Source organism: Sitophilus oryzae, unplaced genomic scaffold (assembly GCF_002938485.1).
Source record: "Sitophilus oryzae breed Bouriz unplaced genomic scaffold, Soryzae_2.0 scaffold_815_pilon_pilon, whole genome shotgun sequence".
NCBI lineage: Eukaryota > Metazoa > Arthropoda > Insecta > Coleoptera > Curculionidae > Sitophilus > Sitophilus oryzae.
The window spans coordinates 4,882,796-4,888,463 of record NW_022147434.1 but is presented as its reverse complement, the minus strand read 5'-3'; the positions used below and the strand labels follow the sequence as shown (position 1 = coordinate 4,888,463).

Sequence of the window (5,668 nt, the reverse complement as noted above, 5' to 3'; positions counted from 1 at the left end):
AACGTCTTAGGTTGATCTTCTTTAAAAATATATATACAAGGCTAATAGCTATTAAATTGAAGGATTTGAAAGATATATTTTTTTATGAACGCTTTTTATAAATTTCAAAAAAATTAAATACGAGTTAGTATAAAACCGTATACTATTCTAGCTTTATAATTTTATAATGTTTTTTTTTTAATTTTTATTAAAAAACGATAATTCTATTACCCGGCCGGATGGCTGTTGCTATTAAACCAAAATACTCCTACATTTATATCTCCGACTACTCCTAACTGTTACTAACCAACAATTTGTTTTGTGTAGTCTGTGGTCTGTTTTTGTTTAAACGTTTTGTTCATTATTTATGTTGGGGATTTATTTTTAAATTCATTTTAATCGTTAGGCAACCAGTATACTGATTATGTATTTCTTTTGCATAATCAAAATTGTCACTCTAAATTTTACATAACCAAATTGTCACTCTAAATCGCTGTCTTTTTTAGACAGATGTCACTTGTTTTGTCATTATTTAATTCATTATTCAAATTCTCAGAAGGTTGTTAACAAAAGTTTGTAACGTTTTCTTGACACAATGCAAACGGCAGCTTTTTGTCTTTGCGAGCAGTCGTAGGTTCGTTTTTTATTTTTTTATTAGGTGTTATAATTAATTAATAAAACAATAATTATTGGGCGCCAGGACATTCGCTCAGAAATAATAGATCTCTTTACCTCAACTTAAATTTATTTATAATAAAAAAAATAAATATATAATAAATAAAATAATAAAAAAAAATAATAATAAAAAAAGGACAGTAATTGATGGATGAAGTTAGGTTTTTAAAATGAATTAATATTTAAGAATAATAAGTAATCAAAATTTAAATGTATGATAAAGAAATAGTATCACTTGTTTTGTTGATCAAAAATCATTGACATATTAATATTAAATTACGCAAAATAAAATTAAATAAGTACGTCAAACTAACGCAGTTCATGACTCTTGTTGTATGCGCACATAATTCCGTAAATCAATCAAAAGTTAATTAAATAAATATGTCAAGTGACACCATCACAAAATACTTGACAAGATATTAAAATATATAAAAATTTGTATATTTAAAATTAAGAAAATTATATTTTGATAATGAAATTCAAAAATGATATCTAATAATTACATAATTAATTACGTAATTCGTCAACAGTAAGTAAATAGATTTGAAATGAGTTAATAAAAAAATATGAAATCTGGCCTGATTATCCGGTGCAATTCCAGGCTTTGGCTCGTCGTTCTGGATGGTGTGTGGACGCTAGGTGTGGGAGCTCATCCCCAATCTACCACAGCCTCGAACAGCCCCTGACAATACCACCAGCCATGTGGAAATCAAACATGGATCATAGATACAGGCTCTCGTACCTCAAACCACCAATCACGACATATAACTCGCCATGTAACTGGACGGTAAAACCCTGGAAACGACACAACTTATGCACAACGCATTTTAGAAAGGGAAGCACATGCATTTGTGTATGCACAATGCATTTTAGCAATTTTAGAACTTACCTCACGATGCTGAGGGTTTACTCAAAAATTAAACTCATGACAGGACAACCAAAACCACGTTTAGAAAATCTGTAGAGAGATAAGGTTGAACCAAAAGAGTAAAAATATGATGCAGATCAAACTTACCACAAAAATACCCATGAAAACTTAAAATTGATTCCTTCCCCAAATGCCAGGAACCATTAGGACTACATTCCAAAGGTTAACAGGGTAAAAAGGTTGAAACTTTTTCGGATGACTTCAGATAAGTATGTCGATGTTTAAGCCACGAAATCTGAATCAAAAATGGTGACTTCCGATAGTCAAAAAGATGCTCTAGTTCTGCGCCGACAAGGGCAAGTACGATCCACAGAGTGTCCGAAATTAGTCAGAACTAATTCGGTAAGGTGTATGTTGGGTTGCCAATAGTATCGTTTTATTAAAACGTTACAAGTTTCATCTTAAAATAAAATTTTAATTAATCACAATTGTTTATTTCCATTATTTCCGGATTAATAATACAGAAATTACAGCTCAATTACAAACAATTCATTATTTATAGTGATTTACAGTAATTTTATTAAATTATACGAATATTTTCGTTGATTATTGGTTTGAAATAAATATGACAGTGTTCTCCAATGAAAATGCTAGTTACTAACTCTAAATTCTAATTCTGAGCTAACAAATGAGATAGATTGGCCCTCATTCAGAAGCTACAAACCTATCGATGAAAATATGTATGAAATCAAGGTTGGTACAGTTTCAAGTTTATTATAGTGATTTTCTTAGCCGCGTATGACAGTGTTGCCATAAGTTTATTTTTCAACGGGGTAGATTATCACGCGATAACGGGGTTAAATTGTTTTACGAAAGGTTTTACAATCTACCCCGAATGTGGCTTTAATAAAAATTAATAAGAACCATCTCTCTCTTTCAAACAATGAAATATGAATTATATTATCATAGAAATGCCTTTTGATTTTTAGGACTTTTAGGAAAAAATGTAATCCTATTTTCATATATATTTTTTTTTATTTTTTCTAAAACGGTATGGAAATTTGGAAAATTATAAACGGGATTAACCATTTTAGAGGAAGCAAAATTTTTTATGAAGAATTAATTTTTTCAAAATGTCAATAATAAAAAAAAGTTTTTACTCTTATAAAGAAAATACGGGGACATCCTGTACGTATTATTACTGTACGTATTTTAATCTGGATCGCACGCTGCACAAAGAATTATTTGAAGCTTCTTGATTTATACAGATTGCACTAAAACAATAAACAAAGAAAACGCTGAAGCTCGCAAAATTAAAACTTTCAAAAGTTCATGACATCAGAAATACTTTAATGCATTAAACCGAAATAACCATAAAATGAAATAGTGTATTAGAATACGGTAACTTTTACTCCATTTTAAATAGACGAACGTTACGCCAAGTTTAATTTTGGGCTTCGGCGAAAAGTGTAATAAGCACTTCGAACATTGTAAGCTTTCTGCTAACTGTTGCGCCGTACTTCTCTCTTATTATTACACAATAATCACCGACATTAACGTTACAAACGACGTTAGAACCGTGCTAAGCGCACTTCCGAATTCTTTATGTTAATTACCGTCTGAAACTTGGCCACTCCCTCAAAGATACTGCGCTAATTATGCTCTTCGGATTATAAATAAAGCAGTGGCGGCTTCTGGTAAACATTTTAGTGTGTTCTGCACATTTTACATAATCATAGAAAACTTAGATACTTATCACATATTTATTCATCAAGTTGATTTTAAGGGTGGTCCAATAATAAGAGGATCTCGCGATGTTGGCTGTAAAATGTAAGGGAGGGGAGCTAATCAACGCGACCTTACAGATCTATTGCGTCTCCCTTTCTTGAGTTTTAAGAAATATTTACATTATAGAGCCTTAGGGCTTTGACAAAAGCCAATATCTGAAACAGTTTTACGGAGGTTAGTTCTAGGCATGAATGGTTGTCATCTAGGCGCACTCAGTGATGAAGCGATTCTGTTTTCCAATAATGAGAGGATGTCGCGATGTTGGCTGGAAAATGAATGGGAGGGGGTTTAATCAACGCGACCTTACAGATCTATTGTGTCTCCCTTTCTTGAGTTATAACTCATTATAGAGCCTTAGGGCTTTGGCAAAAGCCAGTATCTGAGACAGTTTTATGGAGGTTAGTGCTTCATTTTCGATATGCGTCGTATCAAAGTATATGGTAGGAATGGTTGTTGTCTAGGCGCACTTAGTGATGAGGTGATTCTGTTTCTCCATTTTTCCCACAGAATCTGCATTCGCCGTTGTTTCTTAGCTTCAGTCTACTGAGGTGTTTATTGAGGAGACAATGTCCTGTTAAAAAACCGGTGACAATCCGAATAATTTGTTCCTAAGCGATTTCTTCAAAATTCGTTAGATTTATTAGCGCCATTGCTATCTTTATCTTGTGTTTTGTGTTGAACACTTTCTGAAACAATTTTTTATCACATTTACACCAGTACACTCCTATATGCTAAATGCAGTGCATTAGGGATGATCAAATGCAACATCAAGACCAAGACACCTTTGATCTTGGTTTTGGTTAGGTTAGGTTACTTTTTAAACATTTTTACTAGAGGCAGTTTCTACGTAGAGAAGCTTTAAGTAAATCGTATTTTAAATAATTTAATGCAAATGAAACTTTAAATGATGAAAAATATTTGTCAAATATTTTTCATCAAAAATTATTATCCTTTATTTCTTTAAAATGTTATACAAAAGTTTGTAAAACACTATTTGCAATAATTGTTTACAAATAAGTATACCGTATATGATCAAAAAAAAACGGCGTCAGTTATGGTTATGAAATGAAGATCTCTGTAATTTTTTATGTAAAATTTTATTTATACATACATATGGGGAATGTGATCGATGTCCATTTTCAAGCCAACTGAAAGCCGTTTTTTTTCATCATACGGTAGTTTTATATCATATTTATTTATTTGAATGATTCAAAAAATTGTCTAATTAATACTATAATAATCGGTAAAAAATGTCTGTACCAATGTGGCGGGTTCATTTTTTGAAAGAATTCTATAAGATATGCCTCCTGAACCGTTGAATTATATTTTGTCGGTTAGGCAAACTTGTTTTGCTAGTAAAATACCACTGTATAGAATGTAAAATGAGTAAAAGGGGGGGTTAATAACTACGACCTTAAAGATCTATTGTGCCCCCCTTCCTTGAGTCATCACACAATCTATAACCCATCATACCCCTGTTGTAGAGGGGACAGGGTATTTCCCATCCTCCTCTGACAACAGTTCTTCCTCCGAGGGTACACACCCTTCCACGGTTGGAGTTTGGCCCTCCTTGCCGCTCTTCATAGTCGAGGAGCTTGCCTCCGGCTGAGGAACCCGTGAGGTGGAGGCTGACGGAGCTGTCTCCATTTTCTCCACCTCTTTAACCTGGTCTCTCCTTAGACCTGATACCGGTGTTGTCCCGTATCTATAATAGAGGATATGTCCCTCTTTCTCTATTGCCCCCTTGGATTTGAGGCCAATTCCTATTGTGAGGACCTGACCATGACCCTCCTACCTCGAGTTGATGACTCGCCAACTCGATGTCCTTACATTAAAGTTCTGACCTTGGATAAGGCTCATCAGCAGGTAGGTGGTATCTTTCCCCTTGCTCCTTGGTAGAAAGACCGTTATGGCCTCCCCTTTAGGGATGTTTTCTCCCTTCACTGCAACCAGATCCGGCCCCTGCCAATTTTTAAGCTTAGGTGCGATTTCCACCAACCAATTCGCCGATTCTTGAGATACACAATCTATGAGGACAATACGCAGCTGACCCACATTTTGTGTCCAGTATAGCCTCTTCTAGAGACGTTTGCTGGTCGGTGGTCGCAGAGCAACCTCTGAGAAATCCTTTGGCAGCACCGCCATTTTCACTTGTCCAGCAATAGCGGCAAAGCTGGTAATACGTCCCTGCTTGCCTCCCGGTGTTGGACTGCTTTCCATCCTGGCTTTTTTCTCTTCATGCCGGTGAAGTGTTTTCGCTTTTGCTTCCTCTGGAACAAGTCCTTCGTGGAGCAGGCGGAGGTATCTCCGCTAAGACCTACTCTCAGAGGATCTTCTACCCCGCCTGGTTGACCCAGG

The 5,668-nt window shown here is 34.7% G+C and overlaps 1 long non-coding RNA gene across 1 annotated transcript; it reads right to left on the bottom strand.

Annotated features, from left to right (window-relative positions):
- Window positions 1–1,277: 1,277 nt before the first annotated feature.
- Window positions 1,278–1,748, bottom strand: LOC115889478. Its single transcript, XR_004051457.1, has 3 exons — window positions 1,670–1,748; window positions 1,544–1,612; window positions 1,278–1,449 (listed from the first exon to the last, which is right to left on the bottom strand). It is a non-coding gene; the product is annotated as an uncharacterized LOC115889478 (long non-coding RNA).
- Window positions 1,749–5,668: the final 3,920 nt, after the last annotated feature.